At 32.6% G+C, this 22,608-nt stretch overlaps 1 protein-coding gene across 1 annotated transcript in view; it reads right to left on the reverse strand.

The window, feature by feature from the left end:
* The window catches only part of LOC136981312 (CREB3 regulatory factor-like), a 55,331-nt gene extending 36,212 nt beyond the window's left edge, over positions 1 to 19,119 (reverse strand). Inside the window, exons 1-2 of the mRNA XM_067277611.1 lie at positions 18,995 to 19,119; positions 18,764 to 18,895 (exon numbers count right to left, since the gene is read on the reverse strand). The gene's annotated coding sequence lies outside the window, so the exon portion shown is untranslated. The remainder of the gene's footprint in view (positions 1 to 18,763; positions 18,896 to 18,994) is intronic.
* Between the last annotated feature and the right edge of the window lie 3,489 nt (positions 19,120 to 22,608).

Below are 22,608 nucleotides of genomic sequence, written 5' to 3' on the forward strand. Positions count from 1 at the left end.
TTATTAGGCAGTGTGGGAGGAAAAAAAATCGCAGACGAATGGACGCTAGCGAAATTGTACTTTTACTTATTTAATACAAAAATATTTTGAAAACTAAACGTAAAGTGACCGGTTCGTCCCCTAAACGGTAGCCTAAACGATATCTGCCTGAACATTTTTATACTTTATTTACTGGTCTTATAAAAGAAGAGGAGTTTTTTTTCACTATTTCAGAATATCTAAAAAATCCTTTTATGAATTATCCTCCTGAACATACATCGATCCACGCTGTTTTTGTTCTTGAAATCTTCGTGTGCAGTATCCCACAGTAGTGATCTTTTCTCAACTTCGTGTGTTAACAGTTAATATTTCGGTATCGTTCGATATCTCGTACAACACAGGCAAAACTGGTGTGGCCAATCTGCACTCTTTCGTATTGTGTTAACGACGAGTGCTGACAAATTTCAACGTTCATTATGGCTCGAGTACATCGTTAAGAAGTACTCGCGTAAACGTGCGTGGTCTCTAATATAAAATATAATAATGTTACAACGCATGCATCGATGTATTTTTCTAACGGACGTATGTACTTTACACGTCCGTATGTCCTAAACGTTAATTTATCTATACCAATGGTATTCAAACATTTTAACAGTGAGACCCCAAGGTAATTTTCCGCGACCCCATTTGGGGTCGCGACCCATAGATTGAATACCACTGATCTATACCATAATTTCATTTAGAACTATCATTTTATTAACAGGATACTAAAACTAAAAATTGTCAATGTTTAACAACATATTACTACAAATGTTTAAAAACGTTAAATTACGACAAAATTAAATGACAAATTACGAAAAAAACACCTTTAACATCAAATGGCCAACGTTCGGAAAGGTGAACCAAATGATACGTCATTATTGTGACGCTGAAAATTTAAATCTTATTTTAAAACGGCATTTATTTTGTCGAAAATAAAATTTTCCTGTACAATATAAGTTTATAAATAATTTTGTAAAAAGTTTTTTTCCTGAAAATTCCAGGTTTAAAAAAACAAAAAATTCACAATTTTTCCCGAACAAGCCAAACCCTTTACCTGTACGAAATATATGGCGTACTTCACGTCGGTTTACATGACCACAACCTAGTTGTTACGGCCCGTAAACCGTAGGTTACACAACCTAGGATAATGTAACCTGGCATTTTTTTGTAACTTCACATGTCAAGGGACCAAGTAATGGGCTGACTGGTAAACTAATGAGATTGGCTATTCGTGCAATTCTCCAGCTCGCCTCCGATAACCAAATGAAAACTCCAGATCTATAAGAGCAGACACTGAAAAACAAAAGGAATGAATGACCTTTTGTTATGTACTGATGATTCGCTGAAACAAGTGCAAAAGGAACACTTACATATAGGTTTAAGGAGGTATCCTATCATTAAAGAAATCGGGATATACCATATAGCTGTGCTAGTTGTCTACGGTACAAGACAAAAATTATCAAGACAAAGACAGTATCTAGAATGTACTCAGCAAAATATTAAACAATAATCAAACACCTTTATCGTTGCCGAGAAAGTTTAATTTAAAACAAACGTTTTCGACCTATTCGAAAACGTTTGTTTTAAAAACCTGACGAAGACACTGTCAGAATCTGTACCCGTGTGGATTACACCACCCCGGGTCGTGTTACGTAGAGTAGGTACCGCTATCCGGCACAGGTTCTTTTTTTTTTTTTTTAACTCTTTCCGCCCTGTGGGCACTAAGAGGGCCTCTTTTTAGTAGGCCCATTATGGGTTCGGCCAGGCCCACAATGGGGCGACCGGGTGGTGAAGGACGGGGCCCGACATATCCAAACGGACCACCCCCCGAAAAATTCCTGGGGATTATTCGACCCGTTCAGATTCGATCCCGGGTCCCCCAGAGCGGTAGGCTGCCACCTTTACCGCTCGGCCATCCGGCCGTCTCGGCACAGGTTCAGTACAGAGAGGATGTGGGATTTTTTTAAAACTCTTTCCGCCCTGTGGGCACGAAGAGGGCCTCTTTTAGCAAGCGCATTATGGGTTTCGCCAGGCCTATAATGGGGCGGCCGGGTGGTGAGGGACGAAGCCAGACATATCTGGACGGACCATTCTGAAAAATACCTGGGATTTTTTCGACCCGTCCAGATTCAATCCCGAGTCCCCCAAAGCGGTAGGCTGCCTTGACCGCTCGGCCATCCGGCCATTCGGAAAGAGATGGGACACATTGTCTTTATACACCTTCACGCACTATATCAGACCCAGCGCCTGCTGCTGTTCCCATAAACACCCGCCAAACAAGCCACGCACTTCGCATAATTAGCACACCAAAAGTTGGACTTTTCATTCATAAATGAAAAATTACCTCAACCAAACATTACCATTCAACAGACAAGAGTAAGAGTAAAAATAATGTAAAAACGGCCGAAACCGAAGGGGTGTTTTGAGCAATACGAGTTTGAATGTTGAACATTTAAAAACTTAATACAGAATAAGAACATTTAAAAACTTAATAAGAATGTTCAAATAAAACAAGCGAACTACAAACCATTATTCCCTGTCCCTTTACCTACAAAATGCGTCTCTATATTACATTTACTTTTCTAAACACACACGTTCAGGTAAACGGAATTTTCGGAGTTCAAAATTTAAAACTAGCATAAAATTGTGAAAAATGAAATTTTGCAAAATGTTTTGGCAGGACTTCATATAGCTACTAAACAAATTACTCCGTGAAAATAGTCGAAATCCGGCATCAAGAGGGTCCTGCCCGAATTGACATGATGGAACGACCATATTAAAACAAACGTAAACGTAACATAATGAAACTAAAAATCATTCGAAGGACAGAACACATTCAGCAAAATACTTATTTCGTAAAAAAATGGTATAATTGGGAAACCGCAACTTTTACTTCTTTTGTATTAAATATAGAAATTTGTTTTCTTTTATTATGTGCAAAAACAATTAGGTCTATTAATTTTATAAAGTTTGGTTAAATTAAATAAATTTTTGAAAGCTCAACTACATTTGTGGGTTAAATTCATAATTGTGATATTTGGTTTAATTTTAAAAATTATTACATTTTTGATAAAACGAACCCAATGTGTGAGGTCCAGTTATTTTTATACACAGTTTAAAGTTTCCAACAAGAAAGTGCAGACTGTAAAATATGATTCTGTAATGTAATAATCAACGTAAAATTTGAAAAATCATTTACAGTATTTATTAATGATGATATAATTTGAATTCTATTTTAACGATTCATTCTAGTTTTTTCTTTTAATACACTGGAAAGTTTCTCACAATAATCTATATCTCTAATAAAATAAAATTTTTCTACTTCCCAGATTCTAGAAACTAGAAAGAAGAATCCACGTTTTAAAATTTTGTAAAGTATGGTGGAGCATTGTTTCAAAATGATTAGAAAAATATGAGGAGTTACATTCTAAAATTCATCTCGTTGGTAAAATATAGCGCTGAAAATTGTATTATTGTTAATAAATAAATAGTTTTGTAATTCTCGTGCTGATCATTGGAGTGTGGAACATGATTTCCCAACAGAAAACCAAATTAAGAAAGACAACATAGTTCCAGATGGAAGAACATACAGTTCATCCCTTTTATATTCGTATTGTAATCTATAAATTTCTGGCATTTTCGTAAATTGGAAAAATAAATTTAAATTAATCATAACTTTTTATATCTAAAAACTTAAAGTAGCCTATTAATGCACTTGATTTAGGAATATTATTTTTTCCCACAATCGAAACAAAAATATTAAATAAATATGACAGATGATACAATGTTTACATGATTTATCCTACTGCGATTAAAGACATGCGCTCGTATGATTTACAGAAACGAATATCTAAAAAGATAAACAAAAATATCTGTTGAAAATTTTGTAAACGTACCATATACTGATTGGAAAAAGAAAGGAGTTGGATAAAGTCACAACAACGCAGAAAAATAAAACATTTTACGAATGAAAAACATTCTATTGATATTAATGCGACGATAATGAAAATAAATACAATTAGGTAATCCTCGATTTTTTCATAATTACATACGCATGTATGTTTTTTCATTTTAAAATGGCATACAGTATATCTAGCATTCGGAAAAAAATTAAAAAATAGTATTTCAATACGACGTACACATAGTATAAATAAATAAACAAGATTTTATTGGGCTGCAATTTGAAAAAAACTGTAAACCTATAAATTCACTGTCATCCGTCTTTCCTTAATCTCCAGAACGGAGTTAGAAAGATGAAAGACGAGACCAGGTATAAAAATCTTAGGGGCAGAAGGCCTCGATTAACTATATAAGAACGTCCTATGCAAACCGGAAGTCACGTTATTTCCATTCAAAACTTTTCCCATGAAAGCAGTTAATAGATGATCGGCACTACTCTATTGCTAACAGAAAAGTATGACGTACGGGGGCAAGACACTACAGTACTAATTTGAGACGGAAAGCATATATTTTAAATGAAATAAATTAAAAATTTCAGCCTGTCACTGTGACCACGTCACAATAAATAATTGCTAGTGACATTTCGATAAATATTTACTATTTATCATCCCAAAGATAATAAACTTAGAAATATTAAAGCATCCACAAATTATTAGTTTATAATTTAAATTTTATATCTTATTTGGATCAGTTATCAACATTTGAACGATTTCTGATTTTGTTAGATTTTCGGTATGATTCATGTTCCATGGTTGGAAATGCATTTCAATAACTGACAAATTTCACCCGAAAATATTTCTGTGTTGGAATTTAAAGATTAAATCATTCCAAAAAAATTTTTTTGTTCCAACCGTTTTAAATTTCATGCCGTAATTGATTAGTAACAGTTCAGCTGACATTAAAAGTTTCCAAGTTCCTTCACCCTCATGGAAAATTATTCCTTCGTATCTTTCTTTTCCAGAGAAGTTATTGATGATGTACTGTATTGTATTTTAGAAAATTTTCTTACTATTTCTTCCATTTAATTTGTAATTTTTCAGAGATGAGGGATAATAAAAATAACATTATTACACTCATTGCCATAAAAATTGGCACCCCAAGAAGTTGCATTGCCACAAAACTTGACATGCAAATAAGTCTCAAACAGATATGGAAATGATTACAGTTATTGCATAATGGCTCCTTGCCTAATGCCAGCAGATGGCATTAAAGTGTGTCCCTCTTGGCCTATAAAAAAGTGTGCAAAGGCATCCTGCCTGTAATTTACTTGTTGTGAAAGATGTTATATCACTAGAGATGCCACTGTCACAATTGAAGACCATATAAACAATTAAAGAAGTTTGAGAGAGAAGGATCATTGGGTTGAGAGAAACTGGAAGGTCATCTCGCCGAATAGCCTGCCACCTAGGTGGCAAGATGACCTTTCAGTTTCTCTCAACACTAGGTGGTGTTGAAACCTGTGGACAAGACACACAGCACCCAGGCTCAGGACTCTCTCGATAGACCACTAGTCTGCATGAGCATGTAGACATGGCCAACTAGTAAATTTTACGACACCATCTACCAGTGCATCTGTTGAGAGCAGTTTTTCAATCACAAATCAAATTCATACATTGGCCAGGAACACTCGGTGGGAGGAAAAATTGTGGTCGCAAGCATTGCTTTTGACACAAAATGAGCTTTCAAATACATTGATGGAGTCGACGACCAGTGACTTTTGTGATAAAGTAATTAACGACTTTGCTGAAAAATATCGCCAAATAGTTATTTTGTAAAAGAAATTTAAAAAAAACAAGTTTTTCTATCATTGCTTGTATCATATCAATTTGTATTATGTATGTATTATTTGTATTTTAGAACTAAAATACATAAATTATTTATTTTTGTCATTTCCAGTATTTGTTTAAAATTTTTATGGAAATGTGATTTCTGGACAGGTTTGAACCATCATGAAAGACACGAAAAAACAGTTAATTTAGAGAAAAATTTATTAGTTTAAAAAACATAGGGAAAAAATCCTTTGTAGTCAGACACCCATTGTTTACATCAAATTGCAATGCAGAAACCATAAACCGCAGAAAGAAGTTGTCCTATGATCAGTGGAAGATCAAATTCATCTTCGATTTTGACCTTTTTCATGCTCTAGGTAGAAGTCGTGCTATGCTTAATAATGAGGGACCAGCCACTTGGGAAATGTGATTGAAGGAGAACAACCTGGACAACAAAAAAAAAAAAATGGAGATTGATATAATCCCTGACAATCGAAAACACCTCGCACTCCGTTAATGTTCCAAATAACCAAAACGCCATGTGTCAATGTGAAAAAAAAAAAAAAAAAAAAAAAAAAAAAAAAAAAAAAACAGTTTCTCGTCTATTGTGCCAACCTGCTGTAACCCGTGCCACTTCAGACTTAGACCGTGTCCCTGACAACAACAGATGAAATCTCCCCGTGCCTTACAGACTTATCAACGCCACTGTCCCGGAGCCACCATCAATCGACAATTAAAGAACCACATCTACACCCAGGAAGTCGAAATAGCTGATTGTCTTAAAACAAACTATTTTGTACATAGTGTATGTTTATTTTATGTTAAAATAAACGGTTTTGTCAAATACTTATCGTCTTTGTCTCTTCCGCCACTATGCACGTACGAATGGACCCTAGACCATCACTGACACGCAATTAACTGATTGTCCCTGGAAATCAGTTTCTTACAGAAACACAGCTTCCCTATCATTAAATGTCACGGCACACCACTGTACAGTATGAATCCAGATTCAGTTTGAGCACTGATGACGGTCATGTTCTTGTCTGGAGGCTCTGTGATGAGTGCCTCAATCTTGCCTATGCTTTGCAGCAGCACACCACCCCCATAGCCAGTGGGATGTTCTGAGGTGGCATCACATACAACAGCTGGTCACCTCTAGTAGTGATCCAAAGAACTGTGACAGCCCAGCAGTTTATCAGTGACATACTGCAGCCACACATTGCTTCTCGTGGCAGGGCTCCCAAGAGTCATTTTCCAACAGAACAATGCTTGACCATACACAGTGAGGGTGCCACAGGACTGCCTCCACCACATTGCCACACTTTCCAGTCTTGATTTGTCATTGGTCGAACATATCTGGGATCACCTGAGACGCCAAGTAGGGCAGCCTAGAAGTCTGTCTGAACTAATGGACCGCTTGCAGCAACTGTAAACTGACATACCGCAGAACTAGGGTTTCTCATTTCCCAGTCTTTTGCTTGTCTCAGGATTCCGAGAAAAAGTGAACTGTTTCCCGGTATCCTGGGAAATCCCGGGACAAAATTAATTATTTTTAAGATATACAAAACATCATTAAATCAAATGATATAATTATTTTTCATTTTTAAAGTAATTTAATACGTTCTGCAACATCCAAAATCATATTAGTAATGCTGTGTAAGATATATATTAAAAATTACCTTTGAATTACGTAGAAATTTTCACAAACAGAAAAAATTTGGCTTTTAAAGTTTGCTGGAAACTGCACACAACAAAAAATGACTTTCAATTGAGTTGAAAATTTAAAGAAAAATGAATTTAGATAAAACTTCTAACTTAGAAGGTAATTTTTGATTTTTTAAATAAAATATAATACAAAATATTGTAAATTTTTATAAGATTTTAAAAAGCAAAGATGGTCGATACTCCGATCACTCAATCTAATTCTTATTTCAGTAATGAAAAATCTTGCTACCGAGAATGCCTTTTCCGATTCAATTGATGTGATTGGAATCGTGTTGAATGCATTTAAGAGAAGACAGATGTTATGTTTTTTCACCTGTAGCCTGGAAGATTTTTAGTTTGTTTTTGAGATTGTAGTACTTCTTTTGCTCTCTAGTATTCTTGATTTGTCTTCCTCGGCTGCTTTAATAGAAACATCAAGCTCATAGGCAGTTCATTTGTCTTTAATAATCAGGTTTATGAAGAAAAACTTCATACTCGTTTGTATCCTGGCATTACGCAGTTATTGAAGCTACTGGGCATGGTTAAAAATTATTACATGAGCACAATTATTCCAGATGTTACAGGTTCTGACATGTAAAGAATTTTGAGAGTCCTGCCACAAATAAGCTACATATTGATTATTGACCATTTGTGACATGCCATAACAAGCAAAAATTTTAAAAATCTAATAAATAGGTTTAAAATTAATAAATAAAAATGTATTCTGACAGTTTATGAGTTAATTATACTTTCTATTTTCAAAATTTCCTCAACCTTAACACAAAATGAGAAAAAAAGTACAATTTTAAGAAATTTGCAGAATTTCCTGGGTTAAAAAACAGCTGGGATCCCAAGATCCCATTTGAGAAACCCTATGCAGAACACCATATGGCTCCCATATGCCTCCATGCCCACCCATATTACATCGTGTATTCACGATAGAGGTGGCCAAACAGGGTACCAGAATCTTTCATTTGTAGTTTTTCTTGCAATAAATAATCCTTTTGCTTTCATTTTGTAATCGCTTACTTATATCACCATTACACTCCCACATGTACAATTTCTTTCAATTCCAACTACTTCTTGGTGTGCTAATTTTTATGGCAATGAATGTACTGTACTTATCTTGATCGGGAGTACTTTTGAAGAAATAAAACTCAAATTTATACACAAAATAAAAAGTAAAAGTTGTACAACTAATTAAAATATTAATTAAAACACTGGTTTTACAAATTACTTGTTTTTAAACAAGTAATTTGTAATTTAATTAAATTACTTTTCAGAATAAAAGTAATTTAGTTAAGCTACAGATATTATTCTTCATTTCAAATATATTTGGCAATGGTAATCTTCCTCAATAAAATATTTAACACTCCCGGTAAAAGTAATACAAAATATAAATTACAATCACAATACAAAATCCAAATAAATATATAATTAAATAAAATTCCATATAAATGTACTGTACTTTGTTTAATAAAATACAATAAAGGCATACAATTCAGTGAACAGTAAAAATGAAAAATGTAATAAAAATTCACTTTGGTTATACGGTCAAGTTCACTTATGAGAGCACCTTTAAATTGCTGCATTATGCTCCCTTATCTAAAATAACAAGATCACCCAGTTAATGGTATTCAATTCTCTCCAGTTTTTCTTGTTGTAAGGCTCTATGAAAGAGCCTTACAAAATCTGGTCTCTAATCACTTCTTGTCTTATTCCTTTGAGATGATGTCATCTATGAATTTTTGTTTATGTATATTTTATGATACAAAAAGCAATTATTTAAAAGGTGTGTCAAAGAAAATCTGAATATTATGATTCTGTAAATCTATTGACTGTCTTTATATAACTGCCACATAATGTACTGTATATCATAGAGACTTGTTGCCATGTAATCTGAACTGTGATGTATAGTAAGATCAAAGATAAACTTTTATATATCTAAGAATACTGCTAACTACTGCTCTAAAATTTCTGCTGATGCAATGCTCATTTAAATAAATTGTTCTGTTATCCAATGCTCTATGTTAATAGGAATCCCACTAATGCAAAACATAGAGGAGAAAATTAGAAGGTCACCTTAATCCTTCAAAGACCAGAAGACCATCACAGATCATTTTTCTCAAGTGTTCAAGGTCAACATTATTTGCTGAAAAATCAAGGACATCTGTCAGAGTCAAAACAAGACAAAAAAAAACTTCATAGTTATGTTAAGTGAGAAAGGAAGGTCAAACATGGTAACTTAGAAAAACCTCTGAATTTGTAGATTGAGCAAACAAATACTTTTGGTGCATTTGTCACAGATATGTTAATTAAGCTCCAGGCAAAAGACTTGTGCATGAAGTTTATTGTAGATTTTCATTGCAGCAATGACTAGCTATAGAGCTAGTGGAAGGAATGGCGAAACTAGATTGAGGCACCTCTAGCGGCAACGCCAGGTAACAGAATCGGGGCTACAAAATTGGCACCAGTGCTGTTCCACCTAGTACTTTTGTACTAATCTAGTACCTTTTTACTTGTTCCAGTACCAAGATACCCAACACCATTTTTCTAGTACCATTCATGAAATCCTAATACCTTTCCTTTCAATTTAGTACCTTTCAAAACATTCATTTTTATTCTATATGTCTATATTTTTTTACTTTACTTTGGCAGTAAATAGATGTTTTTATTGCTTCCTCATTCAAGTGCGTAATTTTTGCAATTAAATTTAATAAAAAACTACAAAATCAAGTTCTTACCGATTCCTGTGAAGCACTGTTATTAGCAAAGGAGCTACTTAAAAGCAACAATGATAAAATGTTACACTTGGAAACCATCATCTGCTTCAACCATACAAAACATTCTAGTGAGGAAGATTCTGATGATGATCTAACCAGAGATTTTTCAATGTTATAATTTTAAAGTTTAGTACTTCATGTTCATTACTTTTGTTTCAACATTTTGTTTATTTGATTGTTGTTGAGGGATAATAGCATTCTTGCAATATATGAAGAATTTTGTATGTTATATGTAACACTATATATATTTTAATAAATAGAAATCTGATAAATTATAAATTTATATATTATTTATACGTATATTTTAAAATAATATATAATACATTCGAGTCCGCATAAGTCAACACCCCAAGGGGAAGTGGAAATGTGTCGAGTTATCCAATGTGACGACTAAAGTGAAGTTGGAAAAAAACCACAAAACTACAATTAGGAAAACACTAGTGATGTAACGAATAGTATATTCAGCCTCGGCCAAATACCGAATATTCGGCTAGGAGCGTGGCCGAATACCGAATATTCGGCTAGAAGCGTTGCCGAATAGCCGAATATTCGGCCAAACTATTCGGCTTGATTAACGCACGTACGAAAATTGGCGCGCAAACCACATTATGGCAAAGATCGCGCACTGTGCTCTCTATTGGCCCGCTGTCACTACGATTTTTTCTTCCATTAGGTCTAAATTATTTTAATTAATTAATTAAATTATAATTATTAAACTTAATATGAGATGGAGCCTAACGTTTACCTCTAGTGCCAAATTGGTTTCTAATTTATGTAATAGCCGTAAATAGCCTGCTATGATTCGGCAGTTGTTGGTATTTAGATGTAAGTTATAACTTATAAGTTATTTTATTTGCAATTGATCATTTTAACTCTTTAATTAAACACTAAAATTTTGTTTTTACTACGTATTTGTAGACTGAATAGTACCCTAGGATATACTTTTGTGGTGACACAATATGGTCTAGTTTCTCCCCAGTTGTGGAACAGTTCAAATATATCGTATAAATACTAAAATATACGCAAATACGAATATAACATAATTAACTAAACAATAACATTAATGCCCGATACATTCTAACCTACACGCCATCAATGCCATAAGATATCAGGCTAGATAAAGGTTATAATATTATTTAATTACGAAATAATTTAATACTAGAGTTAGATGCTATTTCTTATTAACTTTAATAATTATAGTTTAATGTTCAGCATTAATAAAAGTTACAAAAATGATTAATTTACTGTGTTTTTGTTATTTCTTACACCTGTTTTTAGGTATTCGGTATTCGGCCGAATAGTGATTTAAATATTTCGGTATTCGGCCGAATAGTGAAAAATAGGCCAAATACCGGGTAGTAACTGAATATTCATTACATCACTAGAAAACACAGTAGTGTGTTATACAGTAGTATAGGCTTACAATACATTGTGTCCTCCATTTCCAATTACTCTGTAGATGAAAAACTGAAAAATTCGTTTAGTGTTGTTTTTTTTTAGCACTTAACCATCTCAAATTTCTTTTTCAACGATCATGAATGCCTTGAAAACATTATCTTCGCAATTGTCAATTGTTGGCAAGTAACGTCTAAGAATTCTTAATGCCTCTAGCGTGAGAAAATGCGAAATTGGATTCTGGTGTGACTTTGATGTAGATTGTATATTTTCTTTTTGTTTATCTGTTGTTATTTTATACATAAAAATACATAAAATGTTAAGGCATTTTTATTAATATGTATGTGTATATATATATATATATATATATATATATATATATATTAATTATATATTAATAAATAAATCGACTCACTCTCCTGAAAAAAATGAGTTAGCACCACGTGTGGAGTGAATTCATTTTTTCAGGAGGGGGTGACGGACTTATCAGAGTGTAGGACAGCAAAAGTATGTCGACTTATCCAGTGGTGACGAGTTAAATGGTGTCGAGTAAACTGGAGTTTTTTAACATTAATGCCTATGTAAGTCGACTGGGACCCCAGAAAACTGACTACTTAACTGATGTTATGCGGGTGATGACTTATGTGAAGTCGACTGTATATACATACATTCAGCAGTTTACAGTCAAAGTGATGCCTGCATTAGTCAATACAGTTACTTCTTGACTTACAATGGGGTTCGGTTCCGCAACTTTGGACATAAGTCGAGAAGTGACTGTACTTAACAACAAAACAGTTAGCCATCTTACACAAGCACACGCAAAGGGTAACTAACTGCAGAACAAAACTAAAAATGATGCAATCAATCACAAGATATATGTGTATATGATATATATTTGATGAAAACTATAAAAAATTGATACATTTTTAAATCTTTTAATAAAATTTTTTCCTCATAAGTGCAAATGGTCATAAGTCAAGGTGGTCATAACTCGAGAAGTGACTGTAGATCATTTTGACTTAATGTATTAATTCTGCATGTACATATGTCGTATTATCGATATTAATATAGATTTTTAAAAAAATACTATCACACATTACTGGTTAACTTTGTACCTGGCAGCACAGTAATATAGGTAACACTACAACCGACTACACAACAGTTATTTTTTGAAGTTTTGTGTGGCAGAAAGCTGTGGTTTATCATCACAGGAAGAAAACAAGCACCGCATTCAGTGCATATCCAACCCAAAGACGCACGTGTTTTCCTGAAGCAGTTTTCTTTGCCTGTGTACAGATGGCACTCAACTCAGTTCCACTAACTCTATACTAGTTTGGAAAGTGCCATGGGATTGCAAAAAGGAAAATCATTGGGAAAAGTCAATCTGTCAATCTTCAAAATATTGAGGAAAGTCAGTGAAAATTGCAAGAAGCAATGAGTACAATTTGAAAGATGTATATGTGAAGTGACCAGATGTCCCAGATTAACCAGGACAGTCCCAGTTTTTGGCTTTTTGTCCCAGCTTGGAATAATGTTGGGGTTTTGAGTAAACTATCCCAGATTATCCCGTTTTTATTTATACGTAAATAGTATTCATTAAATAGACAATAACATTATTAAACAGCAAAATCATTCAAATAATAACATCACACCCTATATTTCCTACCTCAATTTTTAGAGCATCCCAGATCAAAATTCAGAAAAATCTGGATACTTTATGTATACAACATAGATGAAACGTCTTTCCATTTTTCCATTTCTTCCTGATGTAACATTGTCTTCTCAAGAAGTGAAGGGATGAAAAAAAGCTAAGAAGAGGATTTCCATCATCTTTAGCATGAATGCTGATGTAAGTGATAAGAGTAAACCAATGGTATTTGGAAAATGAAAAAAAACACTGAGTTTCAAGAATTTCAATCCATAGCTTTACTTATGTCCATTATCATTGAAACAAGATAAGCTAGATGACATCAATCAAGTTTAATGATTGGCTGATCATATTTAACAATGAAATGAGCAGCAAAAGATAATTTTTATTTTGTCTTGGAAAATGCAACTTATCATACATGTGACAATCAGCAATGTATGTTAGAATTAGGAGGTAAAAATCACAATGTCAAAACTGCAACGACTTGATGCTAATGTAATCAGACCTTTTAAAGCACACTACAGGAATATGCATTGTAAACTAGTCATAAATAAAATCAATGCTGAAGAGCCTGTCAACTGGAATTTGCTTCTTATTGATGCCATTTAATTGATGGCAGAAGCTTGGCTAAAAGTTCCTTCAGTAACAATTTTAATATAACTTTAACATAAAAAATAACCTCTAACATAATAGTCTCACACATTCTGATGTCATCAAATATCATATAGCACTCACATCAGAAGTCCAAAAGCTTTTTGATTTTCTGGCTACTGTTTGTCCTTTAGTTCAAGCAGATGATATCCTTCAAGTTGAGACAATGTATCAGCTTGTTGCAAGATCACTCCTGATAACATTGTTGAATCTACAGTAGAAACTGAGGATATGCTAGAACAAAAAGACAATGATGTTTCTGAAATTCCTTTCATTGGAAAAGTTCTAGAGTATCTGGGCAAAATTCAAAGGTTTTTGGAAAGCAGAAAAGATGGCAAAACCTGAACACACGGCCATTGTTCATATGCAATGCATACAAGAGAATTACAAGACAAAATATCCAGCAATGAATTGCATAACTTTCCCTACTGTTATGAAATTTTATTTAAAAAATAGCTTTTATATTATTAATCATAAATAAAATTGTATGGGATGCCATCTGTTATGACATTTTCTTATAAAAATTTTTTATATTATTAATTATTATTATATGGCAAAAAGCTTAATTTTGAGAGTAATGATAAGTTTTTATAAAAACATTGTAAATGCTAATAATGAATAAAATCTTCATTAAGTCTGAACTACACTACTACCCACTATCTTCCAATCCCCTTGACCTTTAACCACCAAAATTTAATGGCATATACACAAGCTACCATGCCAATATTTTGTTTCTTAATCATTACCCCATCCTGAGATATTAAACGAAATAGATGTCCACACACATACACACACAATTTTTCCCCATTTTTGACTTTCTTGGGTTCAGTATCTCAAAACATGGAGATTTGCAAAAAATCTGGATCAAATTTGAATGATTCCAATACTTTCCCTTGTTATGTGTGTGTTACAGTGAAAGTGGATTGTACAGTAAACGTGATCTATTGTGGCCGTCGGCCATGTTTTTTTGTATAATTTTGTACATATGTTCGTATTTTTATTGGATTAGTTTTAAGTCTTTCCTGTTTCTTTGTTCTAAAATTCTTCCTAGAACGTTTTCTTAATCCTTCTCCCATGGGGGTAAGACGACCAGTTCCGAGAACGTGGGAAAACAAAAGAAGAGTGTGGAGCCTGAGGGTAAAACGGCTGCAGAGAGACCATTCTTGTGTGGGATCCGAAAGAAGAAGCACGAGGAAGGCAGTGCTCGAGAGTGAAAAAAGGAAAGAAACAAAAGAATACGAGAGACTGCAAGGTGCTAAGGGATCCGAGAAAGAAGTGGAGGACAGCGAATATATAAGTAGAACATCGAGACAAGTTAAAAGATAAGGTCTACGGCAACAGAGGAGTTAAAAAGAGTATAAAGGAGAAAAGAATCGGAGAAGGTGTCTTACCCCAAGATTCATCAATTCGAAAGAAATCCCGGGTATTTCCTAATCTTTCTCTCTGTCCTTTATTCTTAATTTCCATTTTTTTCATTTTATTTTAGTTATAAGATAGATGTAAGTTTAGTTTTTAAGTTAGAGTAAAAATATATCGACCCGCGTATATTTGTCACGTACCACGAAGTCTTGTTTGTTGGTTAGATAAAAAGAATTGGTCAACGCCTGTGTATCTTGACTAAGTAAGTGAGATAAAGTTGGGATCGTGTAAAAAAGAACCGTTTCGTTGTGAATAAATATATTACTTTGTGCTATTTTTGTAATCAAAGTCTTTTTTTTGTACCTTCCTGCTCGCGGGATCCAGTACGTATCATAACGAACATCACACTATTACTAATGAATGTAAACCTTCACTAAAGTAATCAGTAAATGTGGAATAAATTATTTGCTTTAAAATAATAAATCCACATTCCCTAGTGACTGTATATTTTCTCTAGTGTGTTTGTTTACCTATATAAGCTGAGTTTGTAAAAAGTAAATTTAAAGTAAAATGAAAAAGAAAAAACTATTTTAATTAATGTTTTCATTTATTGCAGCAAGCCAGAGTTATGACATTTAGAAGTACATAAAGTGCCATTCTTCTTGCATTTATACTTCATAGTATGGCATTTCAAATTGTAAGAACATTTAAAAATGCCTTGTCATGTACTGCAAGATTGGAAAGATGCAATTATCCTTAAAATAAGTTTTGTCTGAGAAACTTCACATGCAGTGATCAAATTTTCAGAGCAAACTGAAAATTGAAAACTTATAATGCTGTTGTACAGGTTCATTGATTACTTTAGTGAAGGTGTACATTCACAGACCACCTGCTTTCACTGTAACATATACATAACAGCAAGGAAAGTAAAAGATAGCAAGCAAGAATTAAGAATTTAAGAACTTTTTAATCAAATTGGTTAAAAACTCTTGTAAAGTCATATCCCTGCTAAATGTATCCACAATAATTAAAACAATATCCAAGGTGATTTTGAAGTTATACCATATCCAGTACATACATTAATAAGACTTACTGTAATAAAAATCTTTTTATTTATATCTTTAATCTTGCCACCCCCTTATCTGCCAAAAATTATGAGTAAACAAAGGTGGGTGGAGTAGGGAAGATTGATTGTAACTGTTTTATCAATATCATTTATCAAAACTTTGTGATAGCCAAATTAACTCAAAATCTTTTGACACACAATCTATAGAGTCAACTCATTACTCAAAACAAATGCACCATGTTTTTAAGCGATTTGATTCAATTGAAAAATAAAAGCAGAAGGATGTTTACTAAAGGAATATTAAGAAATTTGCTAAGTTTGCATTATAATAGAATGTATCAGATAACAGAATAATTATATATAAAGAGTTACTATGAAATGATATCATATAAGTACATAATTATAACAAATGCAGATAAGAAAGCTCACTCAGCAATCCACCTCACGTAGACAAATAATAATTTTAATATATTTATTAAACTTAAAAATTAATCTGTAGTTTGATTCTATTATCTTCTCTAAATAGAATTTAAAATGTTTTCAAAATAGTTATTTATTTATTTCAAAATATTTTATACAATTTTACCAAAAACATGAAAATAGTAAATTTCAAATGGTCATAAATTTTTCATACATCTCTTTTGTATAACTGTTATTGACATTTTGTTTAACAAATCTGAGATGGATTGATTTATAAATCTTCAGAAAATGAAATAATTTGACGTACTAGCTTATCTCGATAGTCCAACAATATCTGACCCAATTAACCAAGGTTTCACATTATTTGAGATGAATTGTGGAAGGATACTTTGCCATCTTAGAGACAAGAACCTAAGAGTATAGTACAGTTCATTTTGCAAATCATAACATAATTCATTCATCATGGTGTTTACAAGTGGTTCTAAAAGTTCTAAAAAATACTTTGTTCTGATGACTATATGACAAAAATATTTTAAAAACTTACTGTAATTGTAATTATAGGTTTTTTTACATTTGTTTTAATAAATGCAATTACAAATAAAACTGAAAGTGTTCTACTATATAATTTAAAAGTCATTATGTTCAGTAAGTAAGCCTAACCTCAAAATAGAGTACATTGTATACATTAATGCACCTAAATCGATTAGTTTGATAATATAGAATGTTTGGTAAATTATTAGAGTTTTTGATAAAACAATATACTACTTATCCACTTTACCTCAAAAAATTGATACGGTACTGTATTAGAATATATTGAATTTTTAAGTTAGCACGAAATAACTTTTGGATACACAAAAATAAAAAAATATCGTTGTATTTAATCATTTTTTTATATTCCTTCTTGAGGTCATATCCTAGAAGAGTGTATTTTGATATTTAACACAGTACTTTATATTAAATAAACAAAATGATGATCACTTCAAAATGTTTTTATTATGTGAATTTTTTCATTTTTTAATGAACTTTTTACTTTCATTTCAAAATTACTCATTTTCAAAAGATCTTCAAACAGTTGGTATATATTATATTATTTAATTAATTTTAACCTTAAATGCATTATAAAAGATCTAAAATACAGTATTTATATCTAATAAGAAAATTATTTGCTCGAGTTTTTTTACATATTTTAAAATACACGAAAAAACTTTTAACATGATGATAAAATTATATATATATAATTTTCTACATTTACATTGGATATATATATACATATATCCAATGTAAATGTAGAAAATTTTTTATAACAACCATTGTAAATATTTTTTAATTAAATATTTAATATAAGATTATGTAAGAAATTTTTAAATTACTGATTATAAAAGCAAATGATGTGTAATGAAGTATATATAAATTAACAATGCTTGTAAATAATTATCTGAATTACTCATTACTTTCAAAAATAACAAATTTGTCATAAATTTTATGTACAGATATATATATAATATCCTTATAAAGTTATTAAAATGTTCACATAACATATATAAAATTTAGAAATGATACAAATAAATTCCTAAAATGATATCTTAAATTAATAATTCCTTGTTTACAAAGTTAATTCCTTATTTAGAGAAATTAAGTTTATAGAAGTCGAGTCCTTATTAAATCAACTAAATTATATTCTAACATTTTTGAACATTGTGAAGGAAAATTATTACAGGAAAATTTAACTTACCATATTGATAAATTTTTTAACAAGCTACTTCCTTGAAAATTTATAATTAAGTACAATTTGGAATTATTAATATCATAACATTATCCAAAATGTAGCATACATGCAATTTTCTAAATTTAAAGCTGAATAAACTATCAAATAACATCTGGTTTAGCTTTATAAAAAGAGTAAACATCTCAATGTTATTGAAAACAATCACAATCTTAGCAAAATATGAACTTAAAACTCTATAAAAACAAGTGATAATTAAGTTACCTGATATTACTTCCTTTTCACATTTACTTCATCCTCTCATTTTAGGTTTCTGATCTAAATATTATTCCATTCTTCTCTACATATTTTAGTTTGTTGTCAGAATGGATGTTTCTGTTTCTCTTTCGTAATGACCTTTGAAACGTAATTGCATGTGATTTTGTTTATTAACCAATGGCACGAAAGAATTTTAAACTTTTTCCGACGTCACACTACATGACATTGAATACCTACCAATGATATTACGGTTACTTAAGAATTTCGTCATATGTTTTGATGACGCTAAAAAGCACGTGACGATGACTATACAATATATTTTTTCCGGAAAATTCCTTCTGGAGTTAGTGCTACCATCTGTTGGAATAAATATTAAATAAATATTTGTCAATTTTTAAAAACATTTTATTTTGTGATGTCATTAGAAAAAGAAAAAAATCATAAGTTTATAATTTATTTTTTAAAATAACATCAGCATACTTTAAAGAAAATTTGATCCCTATAACGATTCATAGACATTGAAGTTAATTTAGAAATACAATAGCGAGGTTGAGGCCGAAGTTTTAAACGTGAAAACGTGTACGTCGGACGTTCAGCGCCGCCTTCCTGTAAGCCTAAAAGTTTGACAATGGCGTTTGGAACGTCGAGCATGATTCCACTGACATTCCAAACGCCATTGTCAAACTTTTAGGCATTGGCGTAGCCAGGGTTTTGTTATGGGGGCCTAGTAGAGGCTGTAATTTTCTGGGCAGGGGCACTAGGTTAACTGCCCACCCATGCCCCTTCCTGGCTACGCCCATGCTTCTAGGTATACAGGAAGGCGGCGCTGAACGTCCGACGTACACGTTTTCGCGTTGAAAACGTCGGCCGCAACCTTGCTATTGTATTTCTAAATTAACTTCAATGTCTATGAATCGTAATGGGAATCAAATTTTCTTTAAAGTATGCTGATGTTATTTTTAAAAAATAAATTATAAACTTATAACCTGATTAGAAAAAGAAAAAAATCATATTAAATTCTCATATTTTTATATATTTTTCCTTAATTTTTCAAAGTCACTAGAACAATTATATATCATATTGGATGCAAAGAAAACCTTTATTTTTTAAATTATAAATTAAAATTTAATTTTAAATCTTGTTCCTTCCTAATGAACTATTTCGTCTCTTACTGAAGTAATTTGTTGTATGATCTTTTTCCCATTTAATATTGATAGATATAAATGTCTACAGGTTAAATTTTGGTGCGGGGGTGAAGGAATTTATAATAAATTATACGTAACACTACTTTTATCAAATGTTTTTATTTGAGAAATATGAAATTTATTTTCTCGGGTGGAAGGGGAAGGTAAGTTAATGCCGTACCCCTGAGAGAAAACTAAAATAACAATTTGTACAGACATCAAAACTTTATTAGTAAAATGTAAGTTTGAAGTGTTCCTTACATTTGGTTTTATTTACCTCACATACCAGTTATTTAATAATTTTTTATTAATCAATTTCCAATTCTATCCATCGAGCAGGATCACTCCGAAAAATTCCTGGAGTATTTCGACCCGTCAGATTCGATCTCGGGTAACCTAGGGCGGAGACTGCCAGCTTAACCGCTCGGTTTGGTTTTATTCGTTTACGGCAACATGACACATGGGCGATATGCCTCCCGGGAGGTCTTTTATAAGAAACTGACCCCTATTTAGGTATTACAAACGTGAAGAAAACCCGAAAAACTCCACGTGGCCGACCAGTTGGCCAGGCGCGAACCAACGACCAAATACCAGGATTCGGTGGTTTTGTCCACTTGGCCATCCGGCTGTTCACTTGAACAAACATTCTCCTTTCGGATTTTGGACTTTTATTCTTTATTTGTTAAAGTATTTTGCCAGAACACATAATTTTTATTGTTAATTGCACTTAAATTTTGGGATCAATTAAAAATGGATTACCAATAAAGAAATAAATTACAAACATACTGTTGTGATTCCAATTCTCACTTTTCTGTGATGCATATCTCTATGATTTAAAGCTGCTACACCAGAAAATAAGGAACGTGACGACGACAACGAGGTTACGGCCGGATGGCCGAGTTGTTAGAGTGGCAGTAAAGTTTTAGCAGCACTGTGCCAACACTATTCTTATTCCTCAAAGGTATATAAATATGTTTTTTTTTTTTTAACTCTTTCCGCCCTGTGGGCACTAAGAGGGCCTCTTTTAGTAGGCCCATTATGGGTTCGGCCAGGCCCACAATGGGGCGACCGGGTGGTGAGGGACCACCCCCGGAAAAATTACTGGGGATTATTCGACCCGTTCGGATTCGATCCCGGGTCCCCCAGAGCGGTAGGCTGCCACCTTTACCGCTCGGCCATCCAGCCGTCCTATATAAATATGTTATGACTCTTATTTTACCACGAGTCAAGGATAAAATTATGGCTATCAACGGTAAAATTTGAGTCGGAATTTTTATTGGAAGTGTATTTTATTGGATATCAAATAAATTAAAAAATTGTATTCAGTGGCGTAGCGTAGTGGGGGCGGCAGGGGCGGCCCGCCCCGGGCGGCACTTTAAGGAAGCGGCAAAATTTCACGATAAATAATACCTAAATAAGGGGGCGGCGAAATTTTCCTCCGCCTCGGGCGGCTGACACCCACGCTACGCCACTGATTGTAGTGTGTCCAAAATCAAATCATACTGCATTACTTGATTCGAGATCTAATTCTGTATAACGGAAATGAGGATATTGAAAATTATGAGATTCGGCTTTTTTCGAGCGAGTTTTGGGACAATGTTTTGTTATTGCTAATGACGTGATAAGATTATTATTAGAGAATTTAACAAGTGCAGATTGCCAATCAATGCATTTAAATCAAGCTCCAGAAAACAAGTTATGAATGGAAAGTTTTCAAAATTTTTTTTTCTGTCTCTCGTGGTTTTCTAACTGATACTGATCAATCAAATAAAGTATTGAATATGTTAAAATATTCTGTAAAGCCTTTAAGTTAATAATACTTAATAAAAACATAAGAAAAAAAAATTGATATTATTATTACATAGCGTTACATATTTTTCAGAAAATAATTCAGATGTTAACTTAATAATACATATTACAGTGCGTCCCATAAATATAGGTCCACCTAGTAAAATTAGATTTAAAAAAAAAACAATTCAAATATGAGGCCCGGAAATAGACCTCCCAAAAAAGGCATATGCACGAATTTGTTAACCCTTAGCCATCCCGACGGTTGGGAATAAAAACTCCCCCCCCCATTTCGGCGAACTTACACAAAGAAATGTAGTAGTAACTAATTGTTAAAATACGTATAACATAACATAATTACATTCCAACAAATATTTTATTATTTAAAATTTAATAAATAATTTATACAGCAAATTTTTCGATTTTTTAGTAACCTATAAATATAGGTCCATTTTGAAAAACGGTAACAAAACATGAATAAAAAATTTCTTAATGCCCAATGTGACATCCTTGAGCCGAAATTAAATTAAATACATGATTAGGCATTGGTTTCATTAAAGTTAGCAAGTGTTTTTCTTCAATTTAGCTACCATTACATTCTTCAGTTCCTATACTGTGTAATATTTCTTGTCTCCTGAATACACAGCTCTAGCAACAAGTTCTTAATCTGACTAGGACATCGGTAATTTTTAGCTTGGTCGTTTTCTTGAGAAATTAAAACACAAAAGTTATGAAACAAGTTGATTAATGAAAATTAGCTTGAGTACATTTCAATACGAAATGTACTGTACATAAATTAGCGACAAACAGCAGATTATCTGTCGCAAATACTGTACTATAAGCAGCACATCGACTTTCTTGCGAATTTTACCAGGCAAA

This window comes from Centruroides vittatus, unplaced genomic scaffold (assembly GCF_030686945.1).
Source record: "Centruroides vittatus isolate TY-2023 unplaced genomic scaffold, ASM3068694v2 contig_751, whole genome shotgun sequence".
In the NCBI taxonomy this organism is placed as follows: Eukaryota; Metazoa; Arthropoda; class Arachnida; order Scorpiones; family Buthidae; genus Centruroides; species Centruroides vittatus.